General features: G+C 45.7%; 1 long non-coding RNA gene across 1 annotated transcript in view; it reads left to right on the forward strand.

Moving 5' to 3' along the window:
- LOC147914005 (uncharacterized) overlaps positions 1-18,651 on the forward strand; it is a 33,604-nt gene that overhangs the window by 9,754 nt on the left and 5,199 nt on the right. Inside the window, exons 3-4 of the long non-coding RNA XR_015555974.1 lie at positions 15,955-16,160; positions 17,446-17,557. This is a non-coding gene — a long non-coding RNA (uncharacterized LOC147914005). The remainder of the gene's footprint in view (positions 1-15,954; positions 16,161-17,445; positions 17,558-18,651) is intronic.

Here is an 18,651-nt window from a genome sequence, read left to right on the forward strand (position 1 = left end):
TAGTTGCTGCACGTGGGACGCGGCCTCAGCATGGCCAGAGAAGCGGTGCATCGGTGCGCGCCCCGGATCCGAACCCCGGGCTGCCAGCAATGGAGCGCGTGCACTTAACCACTAAGCCACGAGGCCGGCCCTGCTGAATGATCTATTGATTGGATGTACCACACTTTGTTTACCCACTCACCAGGTGATGGACACTGGATTGTTTCCAGTGTTTAGTTGTTATGAATACTGCTGCTGTGAATATATGTCTTTGTGTGGACATGTGTTTTCATTTTTCTTGGCCAGATAGATAACTAGGAGTGGAATTGCTGAGTCATATGGTAACTGTGTTTAACTTTTTAAAGAAACAATCAAACTGTTCCAAAGTGACTGCATCATTTTACATTCCCACCAGCAGTGTATGGAAGGTTCTAATTTTTCCATGTCTTTGCCAACACCTGTTATTGTCTCTCTTTTTGACTATAGCCTTTAAAGTAGGTGTGAAGTGATATTTCATTGGTTTCAATTTGCATTTCCCTAATCACTAATGATGTGGACCATCTGTTTGTGTGTATTAGCCTTTTATATATCTTCTTTGGGGAAATGACTACTCAAATTTTTGGTCTGTTTTCAAATTAGATTGTTTGTCTTCTTATTACTGAGTTGTAAGAGTTTTTTAATATATTCTGGACTTATATCCTTTGCTAGATATATGATTTGCAAGTATTTTCTCCCAGTCTGTGGCTTTTCTTTTCATTTTCTTAGTGGTACTTTTTTGAAGAGGAAACGTTTTTCATCTTGATGAAGTTCAGTTTATCAATTTTTTATTTTATAGTTCACGCTTTTGGTACCTAAGATATCTATACCTAAGAAATCTTGGCCTAATCAAAGTCAGAAAGCTTTTTTCCTCTGTTGTATCCTAAAGTTTTATAGTTTTAGTTCTTATATTTAGGCCTATGATCCATTTTGAGTTAATTTTTGTGTCTACTGTAATGTGAGGTCTAAGTTTTTTTCTTTTTGCGTGTGGCTATTCAGTTGTCTCACCACTATTTGTTGAAAAGATTATCTTTTCCCCATTAAATTGCCTTGACACCTTTGTCAATAATCGATTGACCATAAATGTAACAGTTTATTTTTGGACTCTCAATCTTGCTTCATTCCTGTCTATCTTTATGCCGATACCCTACTGTCTGGATGTCTGTAGCCCTTAATCAGTCTTAAAATCAGGTTATGTAAATCCTCCACCTTTGTTCTTCTTTTTCTAAATTCTTGTGCCTATTCTTTCTAACAATTTTTAGTGGTTGCAGAATAGTCCATAAAATGGATGTTTCATAATAAATATACTTTATCATTTAACTGTTCTAGTCTTTTTTTTCTGTTATTATTAACTTTGCAAAGAAAGTTACTACATATACCTCTTATTTCCTCTTGGTTGTATAATTTCTTCAGGTGAATTCCTAGAAGAGGGATTACTGGATCAAAGGCCATGATGTGTGTATGCACCTGTTTGATATAAAAGGGTGGCCTTGACAGGTAGGGCAGTGATTTTCACACTGAGGGGCTAACGCTTAGTGAGCACTTACCAGGTGCCAGGCATTGGGCTAAATGCTTTGTACCCATTATTTCACTAACTCTTCACAACTATTCTTAAAGTAGATGTGATTATCTCCATTTAACAAAAGAGGAGACTGGGTTAAGTACTTGGACCTGGTTTGACCAGCAGAGAGATGGCAGAGCCAAGACTACAGCCTAGCAAGTCTCCCTGACTTAATACTGAAATAGCTCTGTTCACTCACCTATGCAGTTATTGTTCATCCACTGGAAGGTTCCCTCCATTGGGATGGAGGAATTCACTCCTCTGTTTCCCTAGTCTTCACCCGACATACTCATCTTCTCTGAGTGTCTCTATCAACACTTTCATCATGTGTCACAATAGCTGCATGTGACTTGTGGATGGAGGTGGCCCATTTTACAGGCAGGAAAAACTATTAGTGGCTTCATAGAACTGCCAAGAAATTAAAGACCAACCACTGGAGGAGACCAGAAAATGATTCCGACTGTTTAATTAATGTCTCCTAGCCTTCTTCAGTCTCTCATAAGTGATTACTGGATGAAGGGAAAGCTTTCTAATTTTGTTTTATGTTATATTTTAAATGTGAAAATTCATTTGAAGTCTTCCCAGAAGGCTCAGTGCTGGGTGTTTGCACTCTCCATAGACATTCTCACTCTGTGCATCTTTTCTGCACTCCCTCTCCTCCCAACAGCTCTCAAGCCTTTTAAACCAAGGACACGACACCTCCCACTCCCTGGGCCTGGAGTGTGGACTGAGAGAAAGAACTTGGGACGGGTGACAGAGTGCACAACGGTGGCACTGTCCTGCAGGACAAAGAAAGCATCTCTGCTGGGGAGGAGATCCCAGCACCACAGTCCTTTTGTCTCAAAGGAGCAGTCGCAAACAAAGCAGCCGGGGCTCTGCCTGGGAGCCTGCAGCTCAGAGTAATGGAGACTAGGAGCTGGGCCTAGCAGGCCTCACACAGGTGGCCCAGGCCGGCAGAGTTTGGGTGTCTGCTTTGTCCAGGCAGGAATTTGGGCTGCCTGGCCCAGTCTCGGCCCATTCTCAGTCAAAAGCTGGCATTGATGAGAGCAGTGGGTCCTGTTTCATTCCAAGGCTGTGCCCTGAAACAGCGCAAGGCTGAGAGCAGCTCTTCCTTCCCTGGGGAGATGCTGAGAATGCACAAAGCTAAAGCCTTATCCCCACTTTTCCAACCGCCTGCAGGCAGAACGAACCCCATACTCCAGGCTATTGTGCAGATGTTTTCTTCTGCCCCAAATGACCTTCCCACCTCCCTATCTGCCATTCTTCCCAGTACAGCTCAAATTCCATCTAAACCATTGATTCTACATGAATGCCTACTGCATGCTAGGCACATGTCCCAGTCTGGGAAATTGTCCTAGGTCTCCCTGGTGTGAGTCATCCCTCTCTCCCCAGTGCTGTCTTAGCACTTTGTCTCCATCTCTATTGGAGTTTTTACACTGCGGGGCTGTCATTCTGCTCTACCCTCTGAGGCCCAGCTCTGGGGCTTCTCCTCTTACTCTTGATTCCGAGCTTCTATCTTCCAGTCTCCGGCTCTGCAAGCTGATTCTCATCTCCTGGTTCTTATTTAACCACAAGATTCTTTTGATATTGTTTTTCTCATCATCTCCCTATAACCAGTGCTTCTTGGCACATGCTTTGGGAAACACTGCTCTACTTGTAACCCAGCCTGGAGACCTGACTCAGGTTCTGATTGCTCCCTTGACTCATGGTTTGATTTTGGCTTTATTACCCCCAGGCGAACCTAAGCTATGACCATCCAGCCATAAAACCTCCACAGCAAGAACTGCCTCCCTTCCTTAAATATATTTTTTGGTTGTAAGTGGCTTTTGCTATGGATAAAATTACCTTATAGTGGAGGAGGTGTGGTTGTGATGGTTAGATGGGGCTGAGTATGGAGAATAGATTTCTCTGAACTTCTGGAAAATGTGCTTATTTCGGAGGGTATTGAGAGTGAGGATTGGTGTTCAGTTCAGCTGGTTCCCTATAATTTTAGAGACTAGTCAAGAGGAGACCAAGTAGGTGGACCTCTTGGCCTCGTCGCATCTTTTGACACTGCTGACCATGTTTTCCTTCTGAAGCTCTCTCCTGCCTCAATGTTCTTCCTACCTCTGCATTCCTTCCCAGTCTCCTTTGCTACATCTTTTTTTACCCACTTCTTAAGTGTGGGTGTTTGCTCGAGTTCTCTTTGTCTTCTTTTCTCCATTGGCCCACTCTGTTATCTCAATCTATCCCATAAATTTAACTGCTACATGTAGGTTGAGGATTCCCAAATCTACGTCCAACTCAGCCCTCTCCTGGAGCTCCAGACCTGTAGATAATCAGCTGTGTCTTGTTCCTCCTCTCCCTTTCCCCTAGGGAAACAAACATGACCAAACAATCTAATTCTCATTTGTTAGAGATGGGCTGTGGGAGCTGAGGACACAATGATGTGTTGATTCTTCCATCTATCCATCTATTCCACAAGTACCAAGCTCCTGCTGGATGCTGAGCACTGGGCTAGGCACCAGGAACCCAGAGAAGAGTAAGACATGGTACCCATTGTCAAGAGCCCAGATCTATGTGATATATAGAAAGATGACATATAATATAATGTGGTAGGCACAATGCTTGACATATATAAACAAAGTAGAATGAGCACTAGAGGTGGTAATTACTAACTCTGCCTGTAGAAGACTTCACAGACAAGGTGCCTGGAGAAATTCCTGGAGGTCTCTGGATTCTATATACGTGGGCATCCAAGCACATATAGATAGGTGGTAGGTAAATATTTAGCAACCACGAGGGTGGGAGCCAATAGCCAGCACTAAGAATGGTGGAGCCGGAAGGAAGGAGGCCAGGGTCATTGCTATCATTGTGGAGCAACCATCCTGATCCTGAACTCCAGACTTCTTTTACATGAGAGAAAAATAGACCACTCCCCAATTTTTAAGGGGGGGAGGAGAAGGGGGAGGAGAGGAGGGGGGGAGGGGGAGGAGGAGGAGAAAGAAGGGGGAGTGGGAGGAGAAGAGAAGCCAGACAAAAGGACAGAGATTTATGTGACAATCTTTGGCACCCACATGCAATGCATGGCAGAGAAAGCAGATACGCTGTGGGAGAAGGATGTAATGGGCACTTACGGAGAAGCAGAGAGAGAAACAGATTTTCCCCAGTGCTCCTGACAGCAGACTCCCAGTCCTGCTCCGGGACAGTGCTTGAGAGATGGAAGGTAGCAGCACATCCACTCTGGCAGGAGGTGACAGCCCCTTTGGACTGAAAGCCTCCCCAGGAGTCCCCGTTTCCTCTCCCTCCATGCTGAATGCCGTCCTGGGGCTGCTGTGTGTCCGTAGCCCCTGTGCTCCACCCTGCTCTTTTCACAGAGCTGTTAGTGGACAGACTTCCGTGAGGTCGGGGGAGGCCTTGACTGGCCTTGGCTTACACCCTCTCAGGGATTCAAACACGTCAAGGCACAGTGGAAATGAAAGTTTCTGCCTTTAACCCTGAAGGTCAGAGCCACCATGAGGCCAAAAACGGGCATGAAGAGAGTCACCTGTGCCCCTGGAGATGGCTATGCCCACGCAGCAATGCCCGCTTTCGGAGGCAGGAGAGATGTTCTCAACAGTGGTGGCTCCAGCATTCCTATGGGAGCTGAGAGCCGGGATATGGTGGGAAGGGAATCCCTAAGGGATTTTTTTGAAGTTGCATTTGCATAGCATACCCATTGTTTTCACTTCCCTTGTTTGTTTTGGGGTGGCTTGAGCAAGAGGGGGTTAATTCTCCCAACCACCTTTTGGCACTGTTACTGGTTGTATCAATGGGTGATTGCCACATAATGTTGTGTAACAAACCACCTCAAAACTCAACGACTTAAACAGCAAGCATTTATTCTCACGCTCCTGAGTGTGAGCGTCTACTCTGGATCAGCAGCGACTGCATTGAGCTCCAGCCCCAGCTGGGCTGGGCTTCTCTTGTGGGTTGGGTTTGGTCTGTGTGTTCACTCTGGGGCCCAGACAGAAGGGGCAGTAGCTATCCGGGGATGCTCTTTTCATGGCCATGGCAGAGGAGCAGAAAGGCAATCCCAACTGTCCGGGTTTGTGTTACATCTGTTAGCAACCCATTGACCAAAGCAAGTCACATAGCTGAGCCCAAAGTCAAGGGACAGGCAAATATACTCCTATCATGGAGGTGGCAGGGCAGGAGTGACTATTCTTGAACAACAAGCCAGCTTCCACCCTTGTATTCATGTACATTCCGCCTTCTCCCATATCTGCCCAAGAGCAGCATGATCCTCCATCTATCCTAAGCTTCCTCCCTCAAGGTCCAAATACTGTGTTCTCAGGCCACGTTCTGTTTCCTCCAAGGCAGTATCTCTTAGCACAGACTGTCCCACGTTATTGCTCAGGCAGCACGAGCTGGTTTTGACAGAGTTGTCTTTTCCAGCCAGCCTTGCAGGGTGCCTCACCCCACACCACATGGCCTCCCAGAGTTTGTGATTTGAATGCATAACTCCCAGAGGTGCGACGCCCCTGCCGCCACAGAGCAATAATTATAATTCATAGTCTTATAACGGATTTGTTTGTTATCTATGCCCTCTCCTCCAGACTATGAACTTCACAAAGCCAAAAGCCTGTGTCTGTTTTATTCACCACTAGTGGTCCCAGCGCCAGTCACAAAATTGGCACTCAAAAAATATTTGTTAAAGAGATAGATCAATAGGCCCTACAGCAACAGGTCCTATTGTATTAGAGCCCGGGTTTTCAGTATTTCCCCAAATGCTGGCCACAAGCCTCATTTTAACTCCTCCGAAAACCCCTTCTCTCCCCTAGTCTTTTGCTAAGTGAGTGAAGACTGCTGGATCACAAGGCTGAGTGGTGGCAGAGCCTCCCCATCACTGTCTGGGGTCCCCCCAGGTCCCTGCAGTGACCTCTGTGAGCAGGTCACCTGCCTGGACAGGTCACCTCTGCCCTGATCTGGATGCCCTCTCTGGGTCTCCTGCCCTGATGACAATGAAGGTATCCTCGTAGGCTGAGCATTGCCTTCCTTCCTAAGAGCTATCAGGTAGGAAACTGTCAGATTTTCTTGATTTTCTTCTCTCTCTCCCTCTCCTCCTCTTTCCTCAAATAGAGTAGGATAATATGATGGTGGAGGATTTGGGGAGAGGATTCCGTCCTGGAACCTCTCAAATCAAGGCCTAATAAGCCCAAAGCACAATTCTCTCCAGATCCTGGACTTGCCTAACAAGACCTGGGGCAAATGGCAGATGGGAAATCAGAATATGTGCTGGGCCTTTCTGAGGGCTTTAGAGCCAGACAGATTTGAGTTCGAATCCCATCTCGACCGCTTTCCTGAGCATGTGACTGAGGACAAGTTTGGAAGCCTCTCTGCTCCTTGGTTCCCTCGTTTGTAAGGACTAATGGTCCTGCCCAGCAGTGCGCTGGTGAAGATTAAATGAGAGTCTATTTCAAGTGCCCAGCACAGTGCCTGCCAAATACCAAATGCCCCAAAGGAGGTGTCCTTCCTCATCCCCATCCCAAATGCTTATTCATTCATCTATTTTTTTCCCTCTAATTTTTGCAATAAAGGCAGGTTAGAATAAATATCACATCAACCTAGAGGAAGATACCAGGTTAACCTGCAGAGTCTGAATTTGAGAGGAAAGGACAGTCCCAGACTTTTTTTCTAACCTGCTCAGACTATGTGTCTGGTAAAGCCTATGATGTATACATTTAATTATTTAAAATATCTTCTCATCTTTTGGAAAGCTTTCATGTGTATTCAAGATTTGAATTTCATAATAAGCAAAAATAGGATACATTTAAGTTGCTACAGGATGTCAGGTGATATCGAGGAGAGAGAAGATTCTGGGTAGCTGAAGCTGTGGTAGTGGTAGAAATCTCTAAGCCCCAATGTGTCACCAATGACACAATGTCACCACGTTGTACTTCATCATTGAGTATGACAAGTGTTTCTTATACTGATGTGTTCTGGTATATTCAATAAAATTTAGCTTGCCGGGTTATAGTCATGTCAGAGAGCTCCTTAAGCATCATGTAGTAGCCCTCCCTCCCTCTCCCTCACCTCCAAGGGGTGTCAGGGAGTGTTCTCAAGTTCAGCCCCAGCCTGGACCTCTCGCCGGATCTTCAGGCCTCTGATGGGCCTGCCTGCTGTGCCTCTCCGCCTGTATGTCCCATAGCCCTTAACACCCAACACCTCCGAAGCAGAAGTTTTCCTCTCCCCCAACCCTGCCTCTCTTCCTATTTTCCTCCGTCTCGGCTGTGGGCATCACCATCCACCCAGCCATACAGCCAGGAATCACTAACCTGCCCTCTCTGTCCCTCACTTCCCACGTTCAATCAACCTCCAAGTTCATTCATCTTCGACAACCATGTGCGGGTCATCAGCTCGGCCAGGCACCGTCTTAGACACCAGGAATCGAGAGGTGAGCAAGCAGGCCCGCCAGGTTCTAAGCTTTACCTCCCACATATTTCTTGCCTTTGCCCTCTCCATCCTGCCCTTACCATCCCTGGCTGAGACCTCCTCCACACCTGGGCTGTGGCTCCAGCCTCCTTATCTCCCTGCCACCAGCCCCACCCTCTGAAGTCACCCTCACACCCTGACCGCTTTTCATTCCAAAATGCAAATCTGTGTCGTTCTCTTGCTAAATGCCTCTCCATTTCCCTCGACCCAGGTTCCAAACATCTGGATTCCATAGGGAAGTTTACAAGAAAGTAAAGTAAAGCAAAGTAAAATAAAATAAATAGTAAAATAAAATAAAATAATATTGGAGAGCCACGTAGAGCTGTCAGCATCTGCTTTTGCCAAAGAAGGCATTCAAAACAGTGACCACTTAACGATTACCATCTTTTCATAAAAGAAAGGTCATTGTAACCAAAGAGTAAAAAAAAGAACATAATTTCAGGGGGAAAAAAGTCCTTTAAATTAGACAGCTGTCATATTTTTCCCATTTCAGCAGAGCCTGTGAAAACTCCATCGTGGAAGACTGTTGAGGCGCCATGGGCCAGTGGGTGGATAACCAGTCTCCCCAGGATGCATCCCACCTTCCCATCCTGGCCTCCTCTACCTGTGCCTCCTCTCGCCTCTCATATACCCCTGCCTGGAATCAGCAATGCAAAGATGCTTCCAGCTGCTCCCACAGACCTTACTGTTCCTTGCCCACCGCCTTTGTTCTCTCCCATTGGGCCCAGAATTCACATGCCACCTTTCTCTGAGGTGCTACCCTTCTCACCCTTCAAGGCCCAGCCTAGGCACGGTCTCATCCAGGAAGCCCTTGGTTGTTGAAGCTCCTGCCTTCTCCCCTCTCCGCCCCATACTTCGTGCTCCATAGCACCCCGCAAATCTCTTTTTGAGCTCTTACTGTATCGTACTGACCAAAGTCCTTAATTTTCAGACCCAGTTGCCTCCCCGTGCCCCCAAGTGTGGGGTCTGCAGAGTCACCCCAGTCAGCTAGACCTCAGAAGTGCTGCTGTAGCAGCTGAGTCCCCCCTCCCATCTCTGGCCTGATTCCTGAGCCTCAGTACGCCCTATCTGTCTGGTATTCTGTCCCGGCAAGTCGAGCTCCCCACTTCAGGTCTCTGAGCCTACCTGGGCCTGCAGGTCAGTCTGCATCCAGCTTCCTTACTGCCTCCTGGGTTCTCACAGCAAGCCTTACCCCTCCTTCCCCCAAGTAACACCAGAATATCAGATATTGACTGAAAGTTTGGAGGGAAGGGTTAAACTGCAGTCAAGCATAACAGGCAGCAACTTCAAAGTGTGTGTCAAACGGCAGTGTCCTAAAATTCCCCCAGCCTTTCCCTGCCTTCTGCTACAGCTCTCAGGGAGCCCCCTTCCAGGTCTGCCCTGTTATGAGGCTTGTCTCACCCTGAAGCCCATCGACATACGCCCATCCTCTTTCCACTGACCAGCCCTAATTCCTGTCAATTCCCTATGCAGTTTCAGTCTGCATTCCACCCCCTAACTAAGATCTGGGTCTGCCTTTGGATATCCAAAACTCACAAATGAATAAAAAAGTGCTGTGCCCCACAGATCCGCACCCTTTGGCAGCATACGTCAACAGCGGGAGCGCTGAAACCAGTTTCCCCCACACACAGGAAGAGGGGAGCGCCCTCTCCCACTAGGCTCTGGAAGTGGGAAGGGAGCCGTCCAGAGAGGAAGGCTCCGGTTCGGTGGGGTTTGGTTTGTTTGTTTGGGTTGGTGATTATTTTCTTAGAGATGTGTCAACACAACTTCTCTGCTAGTCTGGAGCCTCTGGGGACAGGGACTTACTTATCTTTATCTCTTCTGGATGGAGCAGTCAGTAAATGTTTGCTGAACGAATTAAATAGCTCATGGGCGGAACTAGCTTAGCTTAACAAATAGGGAGCTTGCAAGAAATATTTGTTGAATAATAGAATGGATCAATGGATTGATGAATAAATTCTAAACTACTGTACCCCTAATTCAGTTTCTTCTTAGCAGGCTCATATCTTTCTGTTTCTGACTCAGGCAGTTAACCTGACCCCAGCTCCTTGTGACATTCAGCTTGGTTTGACCTCGGGCTGTTCAGTGGTTAAGGACTCAGGCTCTGCAATCAAATAGATGAAGGTTCAAATACCTGTCACTTAGGAGTCCTGCATGACCTCGGGCAGGGCACATGGCTTAAGTCTGAGTTTCCTCCTCTTAAAATTCCGAATAACAGTAGTACTGACCTCAAAAGGTTTGGGGAAGGATCAATTGAGATAATCCATGTGACATATCTAGCATAATGCCTTAATGCCTAGCACATAGCAAGCACTCAATAAATGATGGATGTTGTCATTGGTTATTGCCATTGTCTCCTCCTTTTTATCCCAGGTGTCTGGGCTCAGTGAGAAGGTTCTAAGCCCCTTCCCCAGGACAAAGGCTTCACCTCTTCGTGGAGATTACCATTCACCCCTCTTCGCTAGGTACAGCCACACTAGGTAGAGATGTTCTAATTACTCTAAGTGGGTGGTCTTCAAACCTGGTTTGGGGAGGTGGTTTGTTTTAACATCATAATTCAAAAGGATGATTATTTCTCTTTTAACAAAATTTTGTAAGAAATTCCAACATATGATGAGATTAAAGCAGAGTCCTTCATCATGCAGTGTTTCTGAATGCAGCTTCTAGAACCACTGGTCTCAGTTGGAATCCTAACTCCCTAAGCCACTAGTATGTGAGATTGCCCAAATTATCCAACTCGGCCTCAATTCCCACATCTGCAAAATGGGTATAATAATGGTACACACCTGGCAGAGTAGTTGCACGAGCTAAGGAATATGACAAATGGCACCTAGTGTGCACTCAAAAGTTAGCAATTATCGTGTGGGTGTCTGATGGTGGAGGAGAGGATGAACCAATCCCCAACCATGGCTCATGCATCTCCACTGGAACCACATTTTAACACTCCAGAGCTTACCGGTTACACTCTTCTGATTTTATATCTGCCTAGATTGGTGCCACCACACGGAGGAACATTCCAGAGTGCCTCTACTCTGACCAAGCACTTGGTTTTCTCCACGAAATCCAATATAACAAAAATTTTGCTATGGAAAAATCTCAGTCCTGCCCCAAGCTCAGGGTCATATCCTTTATCCTTGGCTTTAAAAGCTCTCTTTATCCATGGGAAGGAAATTGCATCTAAATCATGTGGGCCCTGCCTGTGTCACACTCAGTTCAACTGGACTCACTCTGAAAACAATGCCTCTGCCTTTTATTAGTCAATCAAGAAAAATGGAAGCAATTAGTAAGTGCCTTGAACTGTTTTCAAAGTCAGTAATAATGCGAATCAATTTTGATCTGCAAAACATTGTAACTTTTACAAATGTTTCACTTTTGCAGACATATTTCTTTCCAGTTATATAAAGACCACAGATGATTAGGATGTCATTTGTAAACCCAAAAGGAACTAGATTATGGAATGAGACATACTTGAAATCAAAACAATATTTATAAAAACCACACCAGGATTTCTCTATTAAAGAGAGAAGGTGATTTTTAAAATCAGGAAAAATGAATAAATATAAGCACTATTGCTAGATTTTCAATCTAAGTAGTCAAAGTAATAGGACACAGCTTTAATTGGTGCAATGAATCCTTCATTGGCTGGAATTCTTTGGGAGTGGCATGCTTTGGTTAATTGGATTTTTTCCACCTTGCAAGAAAATTTTCTGGAACATAGTTTATTCTTTCCTTCCTCCTTTCTTCCTCTCTCCCTTCTATTTCCTCTCCTTTCCTTCTTAAAAATGAGCATAAGGGATATAATTTAACCTTTCAGCTCTTCTGGACAAATAATTCTGAACATGAAATTTTACTGTTCAGCCTTGTGATACATAAATTAGTTTTATTAATTCTCTTGACAATTGATTAATGAATAAATCTGTGATTGAGAAATCCCCAGTCATTCTCTATAAAATAGTCTTAATTAATTTTCTTTATAGCATGCAATACTATCTAAAAATAAACAATTCTGTGTATGTGTTTATCTGTGTATGTGTTTTCTATCTGCCTGGCCCTCTCAAATGTAAGCTCCCAGGGGGCAGGGACTCTGTCTGTCTAGTTCTCGACTGAATCTCTAGCACCTAGAGATGCCTGGCACAAGACAGCCACTTCATAAAAGTTTGTTGGAAAATGAATGCCTTGGTTTCTTACTCTTCACCTATCATCAAAAAGTCAAGTGTAAACATTTCTCCTGGGTTCTAGTTCAATGATGCCTTGCCAAAATACCATCACAAGAAGTCCCTGCTTTTTACCACATAGTGTTCCAGAAAACCACACCATAAAGTTGATCGCTACAAAGCAAACTCTATTTTCTCAGAAGGAGGGTGACCTTCTTTTGAGATAAAGGTATTTAATCAGAGAACCTCTTAAAAGAACCCATATATATGCCCAAAATTAGAGCCAAAGGACAAAACAACCTCTAAACTACTATAAACAGTCACAATATTAAAATGATCTCCTAGATCACTGGTCTTCACATAGCGCTCCTCAGACCCCTGTAGGTTCAGCCAAGGTATGTTGGGGACTTCCTTGAGGAGTGACAGGAGAGACCCGTGAATGGGCCTCCAGTCCCCCAACTCTGCCTCCTCCTTCAACCTTTTGTTTCACTTAAAGAAAGGATTCCAGGGATAAGGAATGCTTGAAAACCAGAGTTCTAGATCTAGATTACCACCCCCCCCCCACTGTGCCTCACAGTGCCCCAATTAATTTCTATTCACTCAGCTGTTCAAAACTGTTTCCTGAGCACCTCCTGTCCATGGCTCTGGAGGCACAGCAGTAAATCAGCAGACAAAGCCTCTGACTTCATCGAGCTAGCATTCTCGTGGGTGAGATCACCAAAACCAAACCAGCAAAGACACATGTCAGATAATGATAAGTGGTACAGAGAAAAGACAGCAGGGTCAGTGTTGGGGGTGATGAGGGAGGGCCTCACTGATTAGGCACCATTGGAGTAGAGGCATGAAGAAGTGAGAAAGGAGCTGGATCCGTTTCTGAGGGAGAATGTCTTACCCTGAGGGAAGAGCAAGGGCAAAGGTTTTGAGGCAGAAGTGTACTTGGTGTCTCAAGAGATGGGAAGGAGGGGCTGGCTTGGTGGTGTAGTGGTTAAGTTTGAGTGCTCCATTTCAGTGGCCTGGGATTTGCGGGCCAGAATCCCAGGCGCGGACTTACACCACTTGTCAGTCATGCTGTGGCAGCATCCTACATACAAAATAGAGGAAGACTGGCACAGATGTTAGCTCAGGGCCAATCTTCCTCACCAAAAAAAAAAAAAAGAAGGGGAGAAGTCAAGGATGACCCCAAGGTTTTAGCCTGAGCAACTGGAAGGATGGAGTTGCCATTTGACTGAGCTTTCATGTAGAACATTCTTAAAAAATGTCCTAGTGTCTTCCTAGAGAACTTTAGTTCAGGTGTTGAAGAGAGGGTCAGGTAGCCCCAGCAGAATCACAGCAGGCCTTCGGGGCTCGGAGGCCCAAGAATTCAGGTGGTGAAATGGGAGAGGCTTGTGGGAAAGTGGCCTTCCTGAGAGATGCTCCCCCCAGAGAAGAAGAGGAGACCAGCTGGGTCTCACCCAACCCCACCTTCCCACCCTGGTGGACCCCTGAGCCTGGCCCGAGATGGCTTGGGGCAGAGGACCCTCCTGTATTCCTATTCCTCTGGTAGTCCCCCTCTCTGCCCTTCCTGCTGTTGTCCTGTCTTGAGCTCTTCCTGCTGAAACTGTTCACAAAAAAATGAACACGTATGTCTGCTCCCTGCAGGGCAGGGATGTGTCTTTGCCATGTTTGTCTCCCCACCACCTGGAACCTTGCCTTTATTTGGCATCCACACATCTGAAGATTGGGGAAATCAGATGAAAATGGGTAAGGGTTCAGAAAGTCTCACCCTGATGATTTGGTACCCCAGAATGTCTCTGCACATGTCTAAGCTGTTCCCTTTCTCTGGGCCAGCTTGACACATGGAAGACACCAGCATGCATAATTAAGTAGGCTGGCAAGGTCTTGTCCCTGTCTCCTTGGTCTGTATTTAATTCAAACAAATAAACACTTAGGATCTTTTAAATTCTCCATTAGTAACCCATTCTTCTGTTTCAAGCACTGCCATGTGTTTGGGGTTCTCTGTCCCCATAGTGAAAACGAGCTTCCAGGGCCAGCTTTCCTGCAGGCAGGAGGGACTGAGCCAGAGCCGAACCTGGTGAAGAAGGGGTGCACCGAGGTGAAGAAAGGAATGTTAAAGACAGATGTGTTCTCCTCTCAGTTTTGCCTTTTTTAAAATCATCTTCACAACAACAAACAAATGATTTCTTCCTGCTTCTGCTTAGGTTCTCCCGTAGATTCATCTTACATGTGTGGGGCTTGATGTTCGAAAACATTTCGCTGAGTTCACCTTTTCAATGTGTGCTGACAATTGCCCACTGCTTGGCGGAAATAGAATTTCCATCTCCCTGCATCACTATCCATACTTGCCTCTAAAGGAGAGTAAAAAGCAAGTCTATTCACTCACCCCTTCCAGTCTAGTTGTTATTGTGCACACTGACCAAGGGGAGGTGGCTGTTGGCCAAGGATCCTTGCGGGCCGAAGGTCTCAGCAACTGTGCTCGGAGGGGAGGCGAGGGTCACACTGTTAAGGTGAGCCAGACAGAAAAGGAGCAAATGAAAGAGCTGATGGGGGTGAGGGAGCCACTAACCTAACAAGGAGATGCCTGTGGGAACTGACAAGGATATGTGGGAACTGACAAGGATAGATCTGGCAGGGAAGAGGGAAGGAGGTAAAATGATAGGAACTTGTCCCCTCCTCCTGATAAAGGAGGTGAGCTGAACATCAGCAGTTCCAGAGAAAACAAGACTCCCAACTTCATGGCTCAGTTTGTTCTAATGTTACCTTCTTTTTATGTGCAGTTCAAACCAGGACACTGCTGTCAACAAAATCTTGTGAGTTATTATTATCTTAAGTTTAGACCTGAAAAGCTGCTATACATTTGTGATCAGAAATGAGAGTCTGGCAACTAAGAATTTGTTTTAAGTATGTTGGGAAGTGTCTGGTCTCCTCAGTTCTAAGACCCAGAGGGAGGTAGGGAAGGTGGGGGACATCTGAGCAAGGACTCAGGAAATCAATAGCAAAGTGAGAGGTGGGAAGAGATGGGTGCCCTCAAGACAGACAGGCTGAACTTGAACAACTCTGTCTCCTAAACTGTCAACTCATTTGAGCACAGTCAGGGAAAATATACTTGGCGACTGTGTGCTCATTTATGTCTGGATCCATAAGACATTCATGTGCATGAATTTTCATGATATCCAGTACTTTCTTCCTTGAGCATCAATCCTTGTCTATTGAGCCATTTTGAACAGATATCTTTCTAAGGCATAGGGTATACATTTCTTACCACAGCATTGGACTGTAGACATAACGGAAGAGGCTGGGACCAGGTCCTTTGAGGCAAGGCTTAGAGGATAGTATAGAAGCACTGATAAGCCAGGGCTCAGCCCAGACCAGGGATAAGGACTGGTCCTAAAAGTCAGAGCAGGTAAAAGATCACCCCTTTAGGGAGTCGAATAACGCCTGCAGATTGGAGGGGTTCTAGGGACCGTGTTAGTCATGAAAGAACCCTCCACTTGCTGCTTATGCCGAGGATTCTGAGGGAGCTCTGCAGATGAGATCTTGTTTCAAGCATTGGCCCCAAATGACCACCTGGAGCCTTTGGCCCTGATGAATGAGGATGGACTTCATGGAGCAGGGAGAACTCTTTTTCCCAGAATGGGCAGGCCCAATTGGCCTTGGTTAAAACCAGACTAATGGCCTCCTTGGCCCCTGATCTTAGCCCTCTGGATCATATTACTCTTATGGTGAAAAGTGTCAGGAATGATTAATCAAAAAAAAAAAAAAATCTATCTACAGAAAGAGCACTTCTCCTTAAGGCTCAGAGCAGAGCTGGCATGAGCAACCCACCGCCGTCTTGGAGCTGGAAAGCAGTGGCAGCCCTGGACCCATCTACTCTGCCAGCCTCCTGGGAACTTCAAGGGGGAGAAAGAATGAAGAGAGAAGATGACACAAAGTCAAGCCAAGGCCACAAAGATGCCTCTAACCTCTTTGCTGTTCACCCCGTAAGTTTCACCTTGATCACTGAGACCTAAGAAAGTCGTTGACCTGACCCATATCATGCATCTTGTGCTCAGAGAGATTGGAGAGGGAGCTCCAAAGTGCCACAGCTGGAGAGGGGATCTGAGCAGCAGGACTCTAAATCCCAGAGAGTCGGATGTGCATTCCTTACCGCCCTGAGCCCCTCTCACCCACTGAGTGCCTGGCATTTGCTAACCGTGTATAAAGATTCTAATACAGAATCTTCACTGCAACCTTTGCAGGATACTTATCATTATCCTCATTTTATAAATGGAGAAACTAAGACTCGAAAAGATGAGGGAATTAGGGGATAGGGGAGCTCTCTGCACTATCTGACCAAGGTCAGATGGGATGGGGTGTTAGCCCCACAGCCCTGCTCTTCCTTCTCCACCGCATTTCCACCTGGGTGAGAGTGTGTGAGAAGACATGAGTAGGAACTTCTAAGAAGCATTTCCTGCCTGAGCCAAAAATAACTTCAACCTTTCTTTGTCATCCAAGAACATCATTCTGATTGCCATCCACTGAAATGCATTATAATTCAGTCACGCTTCTTGAAGTATGTGATCCTGTTTGCCCCTACACCAAGTGTCCCCAGCCAGCTGTGTATTTACCGGTAGTTTTCCTTCTGGCACTGCTGGCCGCCATCTGTGTTTCTCAGCAGTTTCCAGTCTTTTCAATCTCTTCGTGCACAGCCGCTGTGAGCAGGCCTGAGGATGACTCTGCCTTTCCTACGAGTTCTGGAGAGCTTTCAGCTGCTCAAAGACCACTTCTCTGATTTTATTTTTCATAGCTATACTCCGAATGCCTGGAGTCACCAAATACCTGATTTCAGCATCGCAGAGGAACTTCCTCTTAACAGCTTACTAATCAAATTGGGCTCACGTATTCAACTGTGTATTATTTAAACTTTTAATTTTAGATTTACAGAAAAGTTGCAAAGCTAGTGCAGAGAGCTCCCCTATACTCTTCACCCAGCTTTTCCTCATGTTAACATCTTACATGACCATGGGACATGTGTCAACACTAAGATCCCCATCGGTCGTATATGTACTTGTACTGTGCTGCAGGATGTGGACACTATGTTATGTAACAGATATTCTGCTTTTCTAGATGATCTCATCTATACATAACAGTCCAGAAAGCCAGTTTCCCTTTGATGCCTCAGGTTGTGAAGCTCTTTGTAAAAAATGTTCTATTTCTCTCTGCCCCACTGGAAAATTTACAGCTGTTCCAAATCCAAACCTTTGATCTTTTTATTCTTTATTTTAGAGCTGAATGAAGAGACAGAATGAAATGTGCTTACAACAAAATCACACTAAGTACATCATTTCACCGGCGCTGGTTTGATTTGTATATCAGGTCCTCAGGTGTGCAGCCATGGGTAAGTGCTGTTTACTTAACTAATTATGAAGAATAAATGGATCAGTTGCTGCTGTGTTCATGTCATTTGACCCCGTGGATAAAATCCATGCTGAAATTTCCCTCTTCCGTAGATTTCAGAAAACTCCAACACAGCCATTGCCAAGTGTGGTGATTTCTAAGGAAAACAGTTCTAGTGAGACCACTATCTTCTCAGTTCTCTGTTAAGCACCTGTGTAACAACCAGATAAGACAAACAAGAAAACAAGAAGGCCAAGGAGAGGACAGAAGGAGTGAGGGGAAGAGAGAAAAAGAGGTGTTTTAAAGTTGTTGAAGCAGAAAAGAAATCAGGAATGAAGACATACAGGAATGAAATTGTAAGAAATCCAGGTGGCAGGAAATGAGGAAAGAGGAAAACCAGGAGCCTTTGTGATCCTGGGTCAGGTCCCCTGGAAACAAATTCTGAGATGGAGATTCGGGAAGATCACAGGAAGACCACCTCTAAGGAAGTGAGGGAAATAAAATTGGGCAGAGGGGGAAATTCAAATGTGATGCTGTTGCAACAGAAGCCTCAGCCCATCCAGTCCAACTGAGAGCTCTGGAGCTGGGCTGGTCCTTGAGAGTTGTCTCAAACCGAGGCAGGGGGCTGGCCTTTGCACCCTCACATTAACCAGCCCTTGGATATGGGCTATCCCTGGGAAGGGGCATAAGTTTGGGCAAGGCAGTTTGCCCATCTGAGGGCAATTTCTGGAGATAGACCGAGCCCTGAGATGTCAACCATCAATGCTCCTGACATCTGGGAGAAGGGGTTTCTTGGCCCTGCCGGGGAAATCTGGGTAGCACACCAGAGCATCTACTATAAATGGCATCCTCAAATCAAGAGAAGAGAATATTTTAAGAAAGGAGTGGTCAACTGTGTGGAATATTCCTGAGAGGTTGACTTAGATGAGGATAGAGACATGCCAAGAGAGAGGCCTTGGTGACCTCAACCAGAGCAATTTTAGTGGAATTGAAAAGATGCAAATCCAATTGAAGGGACTGAGAAGAAAATGGAAGATGAGGAAATGGAGATAGCAGTACAGATAAGTCTTTTGAGATTTTTTTATCAGGCAATAG

The sequence above is a fragment of the Ceratotherium simum genome, chromosome 23 (genome assembly GCF_057802395.1).
Source record: "Ceratotherium simum simum isolate JZ-2026a chromosome 23, ASM5780239v1, whole genome shotgun sequence".
Lineage (NCBI taxonomy): Eukaryota > Metazoa > Chordata > Mammalia > Perissodactyla > Rhinocerotidae > Ceratotherium > Ceratotherium simum.